Here is a 19,401-nt window from a genome sequence, read left to right as displayed (position 1 = left end):
TTTTGTCAAAACGTTTTCTAGTAAAGCCATTCTCCCTTTATTGTATTTCTGGCTATTCCTGTGCAACAAATACTGGCTAAGAAAAACTGAAAAGAAACACTCTCCTTGAGGGAATTCCCTGGTGGTCCAGTGGTTAGGATTCCACGCTTTTACTGCCAAGGGCCTGGGTTCAATCCCTTGTCGAGGAGCTAAGATCTCACAAGCCACACAAGCCACGTGGCACAGCCAAAAACAAAAAAAAACAACAAACACACACACTCACACACACACTCACACTCCTTGAGACAGACAAAAGAGTACAGGAAAGGACAGGCATTGAATTTTTCCCATTTTTCTCGGGCCAGGTTTCTTTTTATTCATAAGAGGAGATACCTTGAATTCATGATTAAAAATCTTTAAAATCCTAGAAATCAGAACCTAATATAGCTGCATAGATTTTTACAATTCCTGTGATGTTGTTACTATCTATAGACCAACAAAAGATTGTTAACATTGAAATTCAAAAGTTACCTTGACAAGGATCAGCAATAGATGCAGCAATACATAAAACTATTAGGTGAAAGATTACTGGAGAACAGGCCAGCACTAGAGTGCTAATTTATCATGCCAGCCTACTTGCCAACTGCAATGGGGAAAATATACCTCACCTTAACCCCCATAACCAAGTGATCAAACTCAGCATCACAAATAACAGGACTTGACAATATACATCCCCTGATGGGAAGCAATATAAAGTACACAGCAACACTCAGTAGTTATTCTTGCCCAAAATATTTAATTTGAAACTAATCAATCCTTTAAACCTAACTTACAGTTAGTGTAGGGGGAAAAGAGGAACATGCTAAATGACACGAGGGAAGACTATCAGACAAATCCAGAATGTGACTCATTTTATAAGGTAACTGGCTTGATCTCTGAAACAAAACAGAACAAACCAAAAAAACCCACCATTTTAAAAGGGAGAGGTAATGGGACTTCCCTGGCATTCCAGTGGTTAAGACTCCGCACTTCCACTGCAGGGGGCACGGGTTCGATCCCTGGCCAGGGAACTAAGATCCCACATACCATGTGGCACAGCCAAAAAAACAGATCGACAGATAAATAAAAAATAAAAATAAATAAAAGGGGGAGGTGAGGCTGTTCTAGATTCAAAGAGATCAAAGAGACTTAACCAAATGCAGTGAATAAACCTTGATGGGATCCTGGTTTGGTGGGATTGAGTATAAAAAGCCGTAAAAGACCGTGCAGCACAAATGGGGAGATTTAAACATGGATAGATACTAGATTACATTAAAAAATGATCAATAAGAAACTATTAACTACCAATAAAAAGTATTAACTAAGAAAGTTAACAATAATGGTATTTTGGCTATGTAAGAAAATGTCCTTATCTTTGGAGATGCAAGCCGACATATTTAGGGGTAAAGTGTCATAATGTCTACAGCTTAGTTTTCAAATGGTATGGCCAAAAATAATATACATGTATTTATACACAAAACAAATACGGCAAGATGTCAACAAATGAAACTAGAGAGTTATCATACGGATGTTCAATATTACCAACTTCCTGTGTACTTGAAATTGTTTTATAATAAAAAGTTGGGGCTGGGTTTGGGGGTGGTGGTGGGAGGGAGCCTAGAGAGCTCCAATTCTACAGGGGGAAAAAAAAAATCAACCTGAAACCAAAGCTGTGGGCACTGCCTAGAACCAAACATGATTTCATTTTAATATAGCATCTATTAAATATAGTTTACCCCTTTGGTAGCAATAAGGTAAACTAGGAATGAAAGTTCCAACTAAAACACTGCTTAAAAGATTGAATCTATAATGTAATACAATTATTTAAGATAAATCTTTAATAGTTATTTCTTTCAAGAGAGACACATGGAGAGCATGACTGGATAAGCATTCTACAATGATATTATATTCAACAAGACTCACCATACATTTATATTTTAACAAAACAACAAATCAATCTGTGAACCATCCACTTCTTAACTATATAATTCGACCTTTTCTCTACAGACATTACAAAGACATTCAACTACAAATTTTCTTAAACCTGATAATATACTAAAAGAAATTATAAAGTACTACAATTTTGAGCATCAATAGATTTCTTAAACATTTACAACTATGCATGAAGCTTTAACTACTCAAAGGGATTTATCAACACTTTTTTCTGTAAAGAGAAATGTAAAGAACTTTAGTTTTTCCCTAACCATAACCAAAGAAACAGTACAGGCCAATGTTAAAATGAGAATTTCAGTTAGTTTATAAACACTCATTAGTTGCTACATATAAAGGAAAGAAAAAAATCACACCATTAAAAGATAACTTTTTACAATATTCTACACATTAAATTTTGACACTCCACTCAGAAATATTGCACAAATTAACGCACAAATTACTAAGCGTGTTGCCATTGCCACATAATCCAGCAACAAATTTTGCAATAAGGAAATCTCAAGGAAATCACCCAACTGCGAGTTCCCTGTACGCATCAAGAATTACACAAGTAAAATTGTAACTTTTCAAGAAACATGGAGTTTTACCAAATCTATTTCTTCTTTTTGATAAGAGAGGAAATATTTTCTGCTCATTCAGTCCCACTGCAAAAAAAAAAGGTAAAGGTGCATGGAGTCACCTTTTAAAAGTAATTTTTTTAAAAAAGAGCCAAGAAAATCATCTGGCTAGGCTGCAGCAAAACACATCGAACAGCCTACATCACGGGCAAATGAACTCTACCTATGTATTTAGAATTTACTTCCAAGAAGAAACTTTCCAGCTATTCTCATTTTCCTCACAAATTTATTTTCGCAAGACCCAGAAATACGATTCTACAGAAAAGACATCATATTCGAATCAAGACTTTCCCAGATTACCAAACTGCACGACCTTGGGCAAGTTCCTGAATCTGAGCCTCGATTTTTTCAACTGTAAAATGGGGAGACACGTACCCACCTCACTGGGCTTCGAAGGTTAAGTGAGACAAAGCACGACAAATACCGGGCGCGCATTAAGTGGTAAGTGCTAGCTAAACGGTCCGTAAACAGAAAGGGGCCTCGACCCTAACCACTAGTGAACCACGCGGTAACAGGGCAAAGACAAGCACTTTCTCGCTCACTGCATATAACATTTCTGCTTCTGCCAAGGACCAGGGACAATCTTCCTTCCCAAAGCCCTGCAGAGTACGCGTCTGACAGCTCCACCGCCCAGCAGTCTAGTTCGCTCAGACCTGGACTTCAGGACAGGATGCAGGGGGCCCGAAGCCCGCCCACCCGGAGCGAGGCAACCACCTAGCGAAACCTCCGCCCCGGGAGCAGCGCACAGGCCGGCGGCGGCCCCCTCCCCACGTCCGGCCCGCACCCCCGCCCCCGCCCCCACCCCCACACACATGCGCGCGCCCGAGCACACGTACCGGCCGCTCCGCGGGGACATAGGGAGCCACGGGCCCACCCCTCCGCCCCCGCGCGGCCTGTCACCGCGCCCCCCGGTCGGGGGAGGCTGCGGGCCCCCGGGAGCCGGAGGGGCGCACGAGGAGTCGGGCGCGGGCCGGGGGGCCAGGCCCGTCCCTCCTTCACATGGAGCCCGGGCCGGGCGCGTGGACCGTGGCGGCCGGCCGGAGCCTCTCGGAGCCCCTCGGTGCTTCTCGCCGCCGCGGCCCGGAGGCCCGCGGGAAGCTGGGTAGGAAAGGAGGAAGCCGCGGCCGGGCGCCACCGAGGCCGGAGAAGGGGCGGGAGCGGCGACTCCGCGGCTGGGAGCGCCGGGCCTCCCGGTCGTGGTCGCCGCCGCCGCCGCCGCCGCGGGCCGCAGGACCCCCGAACGCCGCACCCAGCGGCCGCACCGCCCTCGTCAGGAGCCGCTGCTGAGGGCAGCCCGGCCGCCACTACACACGGACCCGTGACGTCGGGCGTAGCGCGGCACACGTCACGGCCGGCTCGCTCGTGCGCGCGCAGCCCTCCGCCTGTCGGGAGCGGAACCCGCCGTGGGCGCGCGCCCGCCTGGAGCGCCGCGCGCAGACCGAGGAGAGCGTGTCCGCGCCTGCGCAGTGGCCGGTTGCGTCCACGCACGTCCCGCTGCCCACGCCCGCTCCGCCGTGCGGAGATGCCCGGCCCGGGCCCGGCTGCCGCGCCCGCTTGTACTTAGGTCGTAGCTACCGGTTCCCGGCCGGTGAGCCGCGCGCACACACACGCGCGCACGCATCTCGGTCCCCTCGCATCTGCGGGAGACTTCGGCGCCGAGATTCCAAAGCAAACCTCGAAAAGGGTCTCCCGCGTGGCTTCGGGCAGAGCGGGGGCAGCAGAGCAAGAAGAGGCTGCGACCCACTTCGAGTCCATGGCAAGTCGTTTGCAGGCGAAAAGCCATCTGCCTCTTCATTTTTGGATCTGGTTTCAGAATTTTTTCCTAAAGGACTTACGAAATTCTTGTCGGCTTGTCACCTGACCGTAAACCACCTCCCTGGAGATCAGCCTTCTAAGTTTTATAGTTGTTTTCTGTTTAGTTATTACATGTATGTATTCGAGGTCGGCCTAGCAAGTATTACTTTTTCAGTTTAACAGATGTGGAAATCTCGGCCCAGAGAGATGAGTTGACACCCCACCCCCAGAACTCGTGGCAGGGTCTGAACCCCAATCTCTTTCACCGAATCCATTTTCACTCCCTCTCGCCCCGCGGGATAAAATACAAATTCATCGTGCTAGCGTTGGAGGCCTCTGTGCTGTGACTAACGTACATTCCGATTGTTTTCAGCCCACACTACTCTGATCCGGAAAGTATCTGTCCCGCCCCATCTCTTCTTTCCTCAGATACCCCCTTAACAACTTCCTGTGCCATTTCTCCTCTCTCTCAGCATCTGCTTGGTTTCTCGGTATGTTGTGGGTCCCACCCGCTTCCTGACTTTTCCAGACCGAGAATTGGGGGCGGCACCCACCCAGAGGTAAGCAACTGCCCCAACTCAGGGCCCTAGAGGGCAGGGGAGCTGGCATCCGTGGGGCAGGGACTGAGGAGGAGGATGTTATGTAATAAAATATCTGGATCCCCTTCGTGGAATTTTTATTACAGACCCATTAGCGGTGTTGTCAAAGGAGCAGGAACAGAGATGTTCATTGGCAGGTTTTTGTAACAGTGAAAGCCTGGAAACCTAAATGACTATAAGACTGAGCTGACAGTGGTTCATCTGCTCTGCGGAGGATTAGGCAGCCAACACAAAGAAGGGCTAATGCTGAAGGACTTCAAAAATACACAGCTAAATAGAAAAGCAGACTGCTCCCACTAACTTAAGAAGTGGAGGAATTTTAAGCTTACATACGCATAAAATCAGTCTTTAAGATTGCTTTTGGTTCTAACATCTAAGGCTGGTAGACCACAGAAAAAAAGGATCTCAGTATGCTTGGGCAGGATTTAAATCTTAAACTTCTATATTGTTTTGAACAATTCCTGGCCTGACCACATAGCAGGCGCTCAATAAATACTTGTTTACTAAATAATCTAGAGATGGAGATGGATTTTTCTTCACACCTCTGCTCACTCCTTCCCTCCCTACCCGGGGACTTCATCCACCACTGGTTCCTTAGAAACACCCCACGTGTACATTAATAATAGTCTTTTTTTTCTTTTTCTCCAGTCTCTTTTTACATTGGTGAGACTCTTGCTTAGACGTTAAATTTCTGGCATCCTGGGTTACTGTAGTATATATGATTACAAATTAGTGATCTCAGGCTTTCTTTTCCTGGATGAAACCTTCATCGCACAAATATTTGTTGCTTTTGCCTCCCTGCTCTGTGCCTGGGATTACAATGATAAAGTGGTAGTCCCCATCCTCTCCCAGGAACTCAGAATCTTGTGAGGAGAGCAGACTGGTAAACGAATCATTATAATACCGAGTGACATGCCCTATAGCAGGATGTTTATGAGGTGCCACAGCAGTGGAGAGGAAGATGGCACAGGGGTACCCAAGAAGTGAAGGAAAACTTGCGAGAGGAGGCATGATGTGTTTGTTTTCTGTTGCTGCATAACAAACGACCAGAGACTTAGTGGCTTCAAACAACACCTGTTTATTAGCTCACAGTTCTGTAGGTCAGAAGTTTGCACAGCATCCTGCCTGGGTTCTCTGGTCAGCATCACAGGCTGAAAGCAAGATGTCAGCTGGGCTGAGTGCTCATCTGAAGTCCCTGGGAAAGATCTGCTTCCAACCTCATTCTTGTTGGCAGAATTTGGTTCCTGGTGGTTGTAGAGTCGAGGTCCCCATTTCCTTGCAGGCAGTCAGCCAGAGCTTGCTGTGGGCTCCTAGAGCCCACTGGCATTCCTTGCCGTGTGATCCCCTCCATCCTGAAAGCCAACAGCAGAGGATGTCTTGCACACCAGATCCCCCTATACATGTTGAATATCTGACTTTCTCTTTTGCTACCAGCCAGAGGAAACTGTCTGCCTTTAAAGAGTTCATGTGATTAGATCAGGCCCACCCAGACCCACTGTCCTACAACATAACTTAACCATAGGAGTACAGCTCATTGTATTCACAGTAGCCGGGGGTTATGCAGGCCACGTCCACCAATGGGCAGGAATTTTCAGGGACACAGGAGAATCCTGCGCACCACACATGGTGAGCTAAAACTTGGTTCAGGGTAGTTACTTGCTGGGAGAAATAAGGATGGAGGAGTGGGAGTTCCCAAGCAGAGGGAATCAAGTATGCACAAGCTTGGAAGTGTAAAAGAACATGCCCTGTCCAGGGAATGGCAAGAGTTGCTGGCCTTGGGGTGTTAGAAGAGATGCAGGCAGGGGGTAAGGCAGAGAAGGAAGAGAGCAAAGGCAAGGGTGTTGGAGCAGGCTAAAGATCTTAAGTAAGGAGGTGAAGGTGTAAACCACAGCAGTGACTGTGAAAGTGATTTGAAGAATGTCGGTTGAGATGCATTCAGCTGCAAGGAACAAAACACCCGGACGAAAAACAGCTTAAGCAGTGAAGTTTATGTTCTCACCTAACAGAAATCCAATAGATGGGTCCAAAGTTGGTTAGGGCTGTGAATTGTTATCTCTGCAGTCAGAAAGTGGCTGCCTCAGCTTCAAACATTATGACCTCCCACTCAGGAAAGAGGGTAAAGCGTCTTTCTCTCGTCTCTCTCTCTCTCTGTCTTCATTTTTTGTTTTTGTTTTGTTTTGGCCACACTGTGCAGCTTGCGGGATCTTAGTTCCCTGACCAGGGATTGAACCCGGCACCATGGTAGTGAAAGTGCCAAGTCCTAACCACTGGACCGCCAGGGAAGTCCCTCTCTCTCTTTTTTTTTTTTTTTTTTTTTTTTTAATTGATTAATTAATTAATTTATTTTTGGCTGTGTTGGGTCTTCGTTTCTGTGCGAAGGCTTTCTCTAGTTGTGGCAAGCGGGGGCCGCTCTTCATCGCGGTGCGCGGGCCTCTCACTATCGCGGCCTCTCTTGTTGCGGAGCACAGGCTCCAGACGCGCAGGCTCAGTAGTTGTGGCTCACGGGCCTAGTTGCTCCGCGGCATGTGGGATCTTCCCAGACCAGGGCTCGAACCCGTGTCCCCTGCATTAGCAGGCAGATTCTCAACCACTGTGCCACCAGGGAAGCCCCCTCTCTCTCTTTTTAATGAACATTTAATTTTAGAAAAGTTTTAGATTTACAGAAAAATTAAGAAGATAGTACAGAGAGTTCCCATATACCCCACACCCAGTTTCCTCTATTATTCATATCTTACATTAAAATGGTACATTTGTCACAATTAGGGAACCAATATTGATACATTATCATTAACTAAAGTCCGTACTTCATTCAGATTTCCTTAGTTTTTACTTAATGTCCCTTTTCTGTTTCAGAATCCCATCCGGGACACCACGTTACTCTTAGTCATCATGCCTCCTTAGGCTCTCTTGGCCATGACTTCCCTTGTTTTGGATGACCTTGACAGTTCTGCAGAGTACTAGTCAGGTGTTGTGTAGAATATCCCTTCACTGTGGTATGTCTGCTGTTTTTCTAGTGATTAGACCAGGGTTATGGGTTTGGGGGATGCAGAGCACAGAGGTAACGTGCCATTCTCACCACAGCCTGTCAAGGATACATCCTATCCACATGATTTATGACTGTTGAGCTTGACCTTGATTGCCTGTTTGAGGTCTGGTTTGTCAGGTTTCTACAGTCTTTTTGCCCCCCTTTCCATACTGTACTCTCTGCAGAGGAGTCACCATGCTCACACCCGAGGAGTGGGGAGATATGCTCCACTCCCTGGAATGCAGAGTATCGGACATGAGTTCCATAGAATTCTTCTGCGTGGGAGATGTGTCCCTTCTACCTCAGTTACTTACTTACACAGTCATTTATTTACATTACTATGAATTCACGGGTATTTATGTTTTACTCTGGTTTATAACCCAGTACCACATTATTTTGTTCAAGTAGCTCCAGGTTTGGGCATTAGGAGATCTTTCCATCAACTCCTGTGACCCTTTGACATACCCCCATCACTGTGCAGGTTTTGTTTTGTTTTTGTTTTTGTACTTTTTTGAGCACTCCCTTACTTTCTTGCCTTAACAGATGTGCCAGATTCATCTTGACTATTTCCTGCCCCAGTCCTAGATTCAGCCATTTCTCCAAGGAGCCCTGTTTCCTTTTATTGGGGGATGACATTAGAAACAAAGATCTGAGGCTGGGTATGCTTGGGACTCTCTTTTCATTAAGGATGATCTCATATCAGCCCCCCTCCCCCCCAGAAGACTGCCTCTTTTGTTTTTGCAGCAAGGTCAGCTAATGGTGGCCCCAAATTCATCCTTTTCTTTCCCAAGTCATCAGATTTTAGCTGAGTATATAGGCCCCCCATAATAAAGAGTTCATTTCCCAGTCTCCCTTGCAGCTAAATGTGGCTGTGTGACTAAGTAAGTACTGGCTAAAGGGAAATCAGTGGAAGTGTCTATTCCAAGTACTTGCCTTGAGAGACCCTTCCTCGGCAGACCACTGCTTTTGCCCCTCCGTCTTCATCCTCTCCTCCATTCTGGAATACCTCCTGGCCATCTTGGAGAGTGAGGACAAGGGGCCACACACAGGAATGGTGGAGCTGGAAGCAGAGCCCCCTTCCCAGTCTGTACTTTCTCATGAGAGAGGAGTAAATACCTGTCACCAGTAGCAGAACCTACTCCTAATAGCATCTCATTGGCAGGAGCTGGGCCACGTGCCTGTGCCTGCAAAGGACTCGGCTTTGCTGGGATGGGTTCAGCCCACATGAGGCCCACACTGGGGCTGGGCACACTGCCAGGCCACATCTGGACAGAAAGCCAGGTTAGGTTACAGGGGAGCCAAGGGATGGATGGCTGTTGCGTAGCGGCCAACAGTGTCTGCCTGAGAAGCGCGTGGAGAGTCAGGACTCGGGGAGCCAGGGCAGGACCCCTAAGCGTATCTTGTACTGTGTAAATGATCTGTGGCATGTCTATTATTCTCACCATCCTCAAGGCAGTCGCGGTGGAAACTCACTTTGGTATTTCAAAAAGCAAAACATTAGTAAGGTAAATCTCCTGATCGAAGCGCACAGTGCTTCCACAACCAAAGAAAAGTCATTTCTGGGATTTCTGCTTCTTGGAACTGCCCGAGAAGTTTTCTGAGTTTGGTAAAAGGCCATATGAAGGATTTCTAACAGAGGATTATCTTGAATTTTCTGTGATCTTGATCATTTCCAATTCTTTTGTTTATCTGTTGCTAATACATACACTTCTTTAAAATTATATTTGTTACATATTTTCTGCTACACATAGTAATAGAAAATGTGGAAAGCACAAGAGAAAAAACCCTCTAATTCCTTCTGTAGCTGTATTTCCATCCAATCTTTTCTCTTTGCGCAGATCTTTGTTGAGGGGGTGTTTTTTATTTTTAGATACATTTTTAGATAGTTTTCAGGTAGTTGTGCGTGTAATTTTATATCCTGCTTTTTTCACTTAACACAGCGTTAAGTAGTTTGACTTTATTTTCCTTATACTTGCAAACAGAAATTTGAATCGCTGGTATATATACTTAAAACTCTGCCTTTATTCTCATCTTTTTAATGAAAAATGTTCATAAAATGGATATATGTGGAGCCAATGACAGCTTCTTGGCTGCTGTGGAACACATTAGAGAGAGATTTCTTTTTGCCCTTAGTGTTTGAGGCCAAGAGAGAGCGACCACGGGAGATCCCAATGCTAACCTAAGCCTGAGAAGTGAACCTCACACTCCAGGGAATGACTGTCCCTTTCGCATCCCCTTAGCCCTTGTCCCAGCCTGAGCTAATTTTGCTTACGGTGCCAAAGGAATATTACGGATTACCGTTGGGGGAGAACTTCCTATTTTGGAAAAGGACCCATAGGTATTTAAATCATATGGTTTATCTGCATTAGTGCATTCTAAGACTTTATAGTAAAAGATATGCTTTTAAGACATCAAACTGTGAACAATAATAACCAGATTTTTTAGCAGGTGGCTGTTTGCTTGGGGCCTCCTGGTGGCCCCGCCACTACGGCAGCCACTGCACCCCGTCACACACACACACCACGGGCTCCTCGCTTCTGACTTCTGTCAGCACGAGGACTGGCTGCTCTTTCCCTTCCTCCTGTTTGTACCGTCTCCTTATTCTCTTCCTGTTCCTCTTTCTCCTTCTCTTTCTGCCTCTTCCCCACTCTCTTTAATTCACCAAGTATTATTAGTTATTTTTCACAAACATCCTGAGTAGCTCAGCAGAATTATTATTCTCATTTGCCTCTGAGGAAAAAGTGGCAGAGAAAGGTTGGGGTTACTGTCACCACGCCCCTGGGACACCTCATGAAGCAGCCCTGAACTGGAGTCCACCTGTCCGGCCCTCCCTCGTGCCTGATGTCTCACGTGGCTCCCTGATGCCAGGTCCCTCCCTGATTGCCTAACGCCCGGGAGTTCCTCCCAGCACCGGGGCTCTGCTCTCCAGATTCAGCCTCGTCATCCCTGAAACCATTGGTCCTTCACTCCAAGCCTTCCCAGCCCCCTCTCAGAGCTGCTCTGCAGGACTCAAAGCCCCTGCGGTGCACCATCAAGGAGGCTGGCACCAGCATAGGTGAGTTAAGGGTCAGTCATCTTCATCCTTAGGGCTCATCACACCCCTCAACCCAGTGTGACGTAGCTCCTTCGGCAGATGGTTTCTACAAGTCAAATCACAAGGGTTGGGGTCCTTTCTTCCACTGGTTCTTCATCAGAGGCCAGCCTAGCTGAAGCTGAGCGGGGCAGGGTTCAGTGTCCCAAGAGACAGCGGTGCCACTGAACCTTCAGGCCCTCCAGACTGCTCAGACCAGTCTCAGAGAGCAGGGCTCCCTGGGCCCTCAAACGGTGGCCGCCCTGCCGTGGCCAGGCCTGGTGGTTCTGGCCAGGCTGAGCCACACAGAACCCTGGAGCTAGCAGACACCGGTGCCCGCTCTTCAGAGCCCACCTTGCTCAGCATCCTCATCTGAAGACAGAAGAAGGCATCCTGCCCCAGGACTGTGGTGGACACCGTGGGGTAAGGCATGTGGAAGCCACTGGAAATGGACAGCACTTGTCCCCACCTGCTGCCCACAGAAAGCCCAGCACTGCCCCCTCCCCACTAGACTAAGAGCCGGCGAGCCCTTCAGAATGGAGGGCTTCCAGCACGACCGGCACGCACGGCCATTTTCAGGGAGACCAACTCTGAGATTGTGTCCCCACGAGATGAGTCACCACCTCTCATTCCTGGAGTCACGCGGATAATCAGGCTCTCATGAGCCAGCTGACAGTCAGCCTTAAGCACAGCACAGGGTCCGTGCCAGGAGAAATCTGGGCAGCTTTCTGTCGCCATGGGAGACACAACCTACCACCTGGAGTCCCTGAGACGACCCTTCCCCCGCTGGGCCTGCCCCCGCTCTCCCTGACCCTCTACCACCGTCCTTGAGAACCAGCCTCTCAGGTCCTCTGCCCTGGAAGTAATTCACGCCAAAGCAAGAAGACCTGAAAGATGTTATCCCTGGAGGTTTATAAAATTATGAAGCTGTAGAGAGATTGCTGAGCAGACAGACTGCACTGTGATTGGTCTGGCTTGGATTCCCGCAGCCAGCGAACCTGGCTCTTCCTACAGATTCCCTTACAGGCCGATGCCTGACTTCACTGACCCCTCACTTGCAAGTCCAGTCTCTGGTCCACACCTTTCACCTAACCCTGCTGCCTTAAGATCCCGTAGCTTGGGGGGGCCTAGAAGTCAGATATCCCAGTGATGATGAATATGTCTAATGCCCTGGTCTTGGTTTCTGTTTGCCATTCTCCACTAACGGGACCAGGGCTGGTGCAGAAGTGTGAGAGCCTGGACCATCGTACACCAGAGAGTAAGGAAGCGCTCAGAAAACCCTGAGGGTGTGTTAAAAGGACTCAGGAGTCAGCTTAAAGGGACTGCTTCTGGCCAAATGTGGGACATGGTGAACATTAAAACAGTGATAGTAATGAATTCTATCCCATATCATAAGATAACCCATGGGGCATACTGACACATGAAGGACCAGCAGAAGAATGTCAACCAACAAATGCAAAACGAATGGTGGAGTCAGGAAATTCACGTTGGATATTCAGACTGGTGGGTGAAAGCTTGATGAGGGACAGGATACTTATTTCAAAGTCTCTCCTCTCAAACTATTAATTACAAAGGGGAAATGGTCACTTTACAGTGGAGAAATCCGGCAAACACCACCTTTACCAAACAAACACCCTGCAGCCCTGCCGTTTAAGCTTCCAGAAGTCACCTGCTGAAGTGCCCTCCAGGAGTGACCTTTGTCCCTGTGCATATGGTGTGCTCAGCAACTTGTGCTCAGTGTCAGGCTATGACTTGAATGCAGCTGAATTCAGCCCACGTACACGTCACTGCAGTGATTACTAACCAAAGAGGTACTTTCAACTCAAAAAATACCTGTTTTCTATGGGTGGCCACTTGGCATACAGGTCAGACTTGACTTTGAATTTCTGCCAAACTGTGGGAGCGCAGGCAAGCTGCTTCACCTCTCTGAGCTTCACTCCTCCATCTATATAATGGAGATGATAATAATAATACCTATTGAATGAATCAGCAATTCCACTCCTAGTATTTCCTCAAGAGAAATGAAATCGTATGTCCACACAAAGGCTTGTACACGTTATGTTCATAGCTGCTGTTTTCATGATAGCCCCAAACCAGAAACAATCCAACTATTCATCAACTGGTTAGCAAAGAAAGGAACAAACCAGGGCTCGTATCAATGAATTTCAAATGCTGTATGCTAAGTGAAAGAAGCCAGACAGAAGACTTCAGAGTATGGGATTCCATTTATATGAAAGTCTAGAGGTAAAGCTATAGTGGTCAGTGGTTGCCAGGGGCCAAGAGGGGAGGATTGTCTACAGAGGGGTGATGGGAATGCTCTATGTCATGAACATTGTGGTGGCGGTGATTAAAAGCTTGTATACTTTTGTCAAAACTCACCAAATTGTACACATAAAATTGCTGAATTTTGTTGTATGTCAATTAAGCCTAATAAAACTGATTTTAAAATACCTGCATTACAATGTCGCTGTGAGGGTTAATGGAATGATATCTATGCAGCCCCAAGTTCAGTGCCTGAGTAGGACAGGAGTCCTAAAATAATTGCTGCTAACTGCGCGCGCAGTCTTCGGCCAAGCAGGCAAGTGTGCAGACAAGAGGCCGCCCAGGGAACCACCCTCTCAAGACGTTCGCAGCTAAACTGAGTAACCGGGTGATGCGAGGTGGAGTAAGGAAAGCGCGGGTGCGCAGGTCCGAGGAGACGAGCCGCGGAGTCCTGCAGACTCACGCAGGGCGCTGTCACCGCCCTCGGGGCACCAAGAGCAGCAGAAGCCCCTCGTGCCCCTGGGAAATGGGCACGCGCTCTCATCGTGGAGCCGTCCTGTGTCCACCGATTCGGTCTCAGGGAGCCCTGCCCGGGCACCACCTCACCCAGCCGAAATGGTGAAAGTCCACGCTGCCTGCCGCCGCCCACGCCTTGGGCCGCCCGCCCCTCCCTCCACCCTGCCCCTCGTAGCCTCGTCCCATTCGTCGCCCGGGCAGAGCCCCGCATCCACCCCGGGAAGTCCGCATCACTCCGGTCTGGAAGCTCTTAGCCCGAGGGTCAAACCTTCTGCCCCAGGAAAAGCCGGAGGGAAGGCTGCGGGGCCGGGGCTGGAGGGGAGGGGCAGGGGAAAGACAGCGGCGCCATAGACAGCCTCACTGTTAACAGCGAGGCATCCCAGAGTGTTTATGTGTGTTGTGTCTTGTTGCTTGGCAACCAGGTCTGGGCCGCGAGCAGGATGGGGAGGAGGGGGTCTCCTTGCTGGAGTGGGTTGCTGTGACTCATGCCTGCACGCTGTGGCCCCTGGGACTAGGTTGCCAGGTACACGTCGTTTCAGGCCGGGTGCAGCCAGCCAGGGCTCTTCCTGTGGAACCGAGTCTGGAGCAGCACCAGCTCCTGGGAGGAACGTGGGCCGCATAGTCAGACCACCACTGGGCCCCGGGTTCTGCCAGCTGTGTAGCGTTGGGCAAGTCCCTTAACCTCTCTGACCTCAGCCTGCTCATCTGTAAATGAAGAGTATGAGATCACATTTAGAGTGACTCCTAACTGGGGGCTTACAACAGACTTTAAATACATGACCTCATTCACACTTACCCCTCCCCCCACTTGACAATGAGGAAACTGTAGTCCAGGGCAAAGTTGACTGACTTTCCTAAAATCACCTAATTTGTAGGTGGAAGAAGCAGGATTCCAATTGGACCTGTGTGGTTCAGCACCCTGCCTTTTCACTGTGACACCCCACCTCAAGTGCTCAGATACCTGGCCCCTCCAAGGGGTTCAGGGACTGAGTTCCTGGGCTCAGCCTGAAGCGATTCTCCAGGGCAGACCCTCAGAGGATGGAGGGCTGGAGAATTCCCTCTGACGTCAGGGCCAGGTCTCAGACTAGCACGGGTGGTCCCTGCACTTGGCCGGGAGAGGCTGCAGCTGCCTTCAGGCCTCAGCCTGCCTCCTCTCACCGGAAAGCCGGCTTCTCATTGCGGTGGCTTCTCTTGTTGCGGCACCAGGGATCGAACCCGTGTCCCCTGCACTGGCAGGCGGATTCCCAACCACCGTGCCACCAGGGAAGTCCCCCCTTTTCTATTCTTGAGTCACCTTACCGGGTGTCTTCCAAGTGCTGCAGGTTTTCAGATTTTGACCAGTTTCCTTAGAGCTGCAGGGATCTCTTGAGTCAGGGTAAGGGATACAGATCTGGCCATGTCACTCTGTTACAGACCAGGGTTCTTGGCCTCCTTAATAAATAGAAATTGATAAGAGGCCAGGCAAGGCTTTACTGGAGCCCCTGCTAGAGCAGGAGGGAGCGAGAACAAGTAACAGGTTCCCTTGCTTGCTCGCTCCCCAAGGTGAGGGGGGGCGAGCTGGTTCCTTACATGGGGTGAGGGTAGGGGTGTGCCCAGGGGTCGAGCCGGAGGGGTGGCTGAGGTGGTCTGCCCACCCCTTTGGTGGTGGTGTGTGCAGGGGGTATGCGCAGTACCCTACTTTTACTCCCAGCTCTTCAGAAGTGGCAGCTGGGATTTTGGTCTTTTTGTATCGTATTGTCCATAATTTGCCCCAGCTGCCCATGCACACAGTTATTTTTAGTTTCTTTGTATTTAGTTTCTCATAGTTTCTTTGTATCTGTTGCAAACATCACTGAGGAGATGTTTGTCCAGGTGCAAGCACTGCAGCAAAGTGTCCCAGGTCCCAGGTCCCAGCCTGTTTCAATTCCCCTTCACAGAGCACCTCGGTGGCCTCCTTGCCCACAGGATGAAGTTTAAACTCCATCGTGTGGCAGGCGGACAAGGCTTCCATCCTGGGGCTTCAGCGTCTCCAGCCCGTCTTGTCATTCTCATCACGCCCTGCTCTCCAGACCCCAAATCCTCAACCAGTCCCACCTCTCAGGCCTGCATGTCCCCCACAGACTGTCTCCTCTCCTCCCTCTCCCTCGGCAGGCCTCCCCGCCATGCTCTCCTGAAGCCCTCCCCAGCCTCCCTGTGCTGGATGCTTCCCAGGCTCACCAGGGCTCAGGCAGGTAGGTCTTAGCTGCCCCATTTTACAGGGGAGGAAACTGAGGCTCAGGAAGATGACTTTCCAACGGTCACACTCCCGTCCTGCCAGGCTGACAGCCCTCACTCCCACCCCGTTCATCTCTGTCACTGCAAGGTCCTCTGTGGCTGCTTCTACGGCTGCCTCCCGATGAGACCGAAAGCACCCCAATGGCAAAGTACCCCACCTCCATCGTGCATGCCTGCTTCTGCCTAGGACCAGCTGTGCGTATTTGCTGAGTAAGTGGTTGCATGGGTAGGTGAAGGACAAAATGTTTATTTTATCTTAAAGAGCCTAAAGCCTCCAACATTAGGAATTTGAGGCTATCGATATAAGGGCAGGAAATCTCTGGTTCATGACCCTTAGGCTAATTTCATCCAGCTCTGGACACTTTTTAAAAATCTACTCTTATTATTCAGACCTATTTCTCCCCAATAGCTGTAAAAATGTAGCATTGTTTTAAAGGCCATAAGCAAATGTATCCTGAAAAGGCGCAGCAGTTTGGGCCCTCACTCCCCTTCTTAGGGCCTCAGTTTCCCTGTTTGCACAACAAGAAGCTGGCCTAGAGGGGTGTTTTTCAAACTGCAGGTCCTGATCCATTCATTGGTATGTTGTGAAATCAAAGTAGGGGGAAATAACCTGCATGGGGTAGAAAGTATCACACATGACAAGAGTGACTATTGTCTTGTGAAATTTTAAGTTGAATGTGTGTCTCTATGGTAGGACATCTTGTAAAATATATTTTTTATTTTTTACTGTGGGTGACAATCAGAAGAGTTTGAAAGCCCCTCTCCCTCTGAGACCCGAGGCTTTCATCATTCGGAACTGGAGTGCAGGTGGACCGCTCCCCCCCCCACACACACACACACAAACACTTTTTGTGGTGGGTGAACCCCACTGTAACAATCCATCCACATCCCCTCCGCTGTTCTTCAGTTTGAGAAAAAGGAAACAATATAGACATTGTTAAAGAAAAAAACAGAATAGATCTTTTCTGTTCTGTTTTAAAAATAATAGATGCTGTGGTTTAAAAAAACAAAAAAAATTCAAGCAGTACTGATGCAAGGGAAAAAAGAAAAATCATCCTCTCCCTTTCAACTCCCGGCCCCAGGTGCACCCCAGAGGCAAGCTCTGCTGCGTGGAGCCCGCTGGAGGGGCACTGCCGCTCTGAATCCATCCTTTTATCTGAATAGAGGCCAGGTCCCCACAGGTGCTCCCAGCCAAGGACTGAGGGACCAAGCTGCCCTCCCTCGCTCTGGTTCGCTCTCAGTCTCACGGTCTGTGTGCCCCCTGCCTCTCTTCTCGGCCCTGCACAGTTTGCCCCTCACCTTCCCAAGCTGCCCCAATGGCAGCCCAGTTCTGCATTTTCATTTAACCAAGTTAAATCTGACTCATGCTTAGATCTTACTTTCTAAATACGTTTTCCAGTGAAACAAACCAGGGCTCCTAGAGAAAGGGTTGATCGCAGCGCTGGAGCAGGGAAAGTACAAGATGAGCCTGCAACATCTTGTGTCAGACAATAAGGAAGTGCTCCAAGGAATGATGGGGGCACATCATAGACACAGGGACCAACTCAAAGGAGCTCCCAATAGCCAAATGTGGTGCAATCTGAGCAAAAATAAAAAGGTAATAGTAATGGACTATAAGCTGTAGAATGAAATAAACATCCACAAGTCCATACAGATATACAAATAATGGAATAAATACATAAATGGGGGAAGGAGACAGCTCTTTTCTACAGCAGAATTCCAAAGAACAAATGTAGAAAGAACAGTGGTAATAGGAAAATCACCATTTGGTAAAAAAAAAAAAACAAAAAAAAACACAGTAATAACTCTTGCAAACAAGAATCACTGATGGGGGACTTCCTGGTGGCACAGTGGTTAAGAATCCGCCTGCCAATGCAGGGTACACAGGTTCGATCCCTGGTCCGGGAAGATCCCACATGCCGTGAAGCAACTAAGCCCGTGCACCACAACTACTGCACCTGCGCTCTAGAGACCGCGAGCCACAACTACTGAGCCCACATGCTGCAACTACTGAAGCCCATGCGCCTAGAGCCCATGCTCCGCAACAAGAGAAGCCACCGCAATGAGAAGCCCGTGCACCGCTACTAAGAGTAGCCCCCGCTCGCCGCAACTAGAGAAAGCCTGCGCACAGCAATGAAGACCCAATGCAGCTATAAATAAATAAATTTTAAAAAAAATCACTGATGGATGCTAAAATTAGAAGGAAAATGTAAGAGGAGAAACAGGATATTTACATAGTCATAAAGCTTCTCCCCACAGGATGTTTATTAATTACAAAGGAAAACAGTAACTTTACAGTGGAGAAACCTCAGGAAGACATCACTTTAACTAAGTGATCAAAGTTACCATGACTAGTACAGGTGTACCTGGGAGATATTTTGGTTTGGGTTGCAGACCGCTGCAACAAAGCGAATATTGCTATAAAGCGAGTCACACTTTATCTTCCCAGTGCATACAAACGTTATGTTTACACTATACCTTAGTCAATTAAGCGTGCAATAGCATTGTCTAAAAAAAACAATGTACATACCTTAATTTAAACATACTTCATTGCTAAAAAAGTGCTATCTTCTGGGCTTTCAGCGAGTGGTAGTAGGAACATGAAAGGTCAATGACCACAGACAACCATAACAAATATAATAGTAAGGAAAAGTCTGAACTACTGTGAGAATTGCCAAAACGTGACACAGAGACACAAAGTGAGCAAATGCTGTTGGAAAAATGGTGCCACAAGACTTACTTGATGCTGGGTTGCCACAAACTTTCAGTTTGTGAAAAATGCAATAAAGGGCAATACAGCAAAGAGCAATAAAACGAGGTATTCCTGTAATTAGACACATCAACAAGACTTGATGTGGTGTCCTGAAACAGGCACAACATTGCTTCCATGGCAATGCATATTGCCCAAAATGCATAACCTCAATCTATGAATGAAAAAACATCAGACAAACCCAAAGTGAGGAATGTCTTACAAAACAACTGGCCAAAGTGCCACAGTGACAAGGACTGTGGAACTGTCCCAGATGGGAGGAGACCCAGGAGACATGACATGTGGGATTTTCAAAATAAAAAGACTGGGTGCTGGTAGCCAGCATCAGAAGGGTACAGCCTACAGGATGGCAAATCACTCAACTCAGGGCTGCCCCGAATGCTAATTCTTTGGCTTCATCCCAGGGGCAGAGCTGAGGGTGGTCGAGTTGTCCATGGGGAGGGGGAGGGAAGGGGGAGTGGGAGGAAGCCCAAGTACGTGAACTTGGTGGTGGGTACAGGACTGTTACATTTGTTCCTGACACCTCG

The 19,401-nt window shown here is 48.3% G+C and overlaps 1 protein-coding gene across 4 annotated transcripts in view; it reads right to left on the bottom strand.

Annotated features, from left to right (window-relative positions):
• Positions 1-4,367, bottom strand: part of MAP3K2 (mitogen-activated protein kinase kinase kinase 2) — a 90,461-nt gene extending 86,094 nt beyond the window's left edge. For 3 of the 4 annotated variants that reach the window (XR_005020550.1, XM_036857197.1, XM_036857200.1), the window contains exon 1: positions 3,422-3,925. The gene's annotated coding sequence lies outside the window, so the exon portion shown is untranslated. Of the gene's footprint in view, positions 1-3,421; positions 3,926-4,259 lie in introns of those variants that run through there. The other variant, XM_036857198.1, reaches the window with a different exon arrangement.
• Between the last annotated feature and the right edge of the window lie 15,034 nt (positions 4,368-19,401).

Source organism: Balaenoptera musculus, chromosome 7 (assembly GCF_009873245.2).
Source record: "Balaenoptera musculus isolate JJ_BM4_2016_0621 chromosome 7, mBalMus1.pri.v3, whole genome shotgun sequence".
In the NCBI taxonomy this organism is placed as follows: domain Eukaryota; kingdom Metazoa; phylum Chordata; class Mammalia; order Artiodactyla; family Balaenopteridae; genus Balaenoptera; species Balaenoptera musculus.
This window is presented reverse-complemented; position numbering and strand designations above follow the sequence as displayed.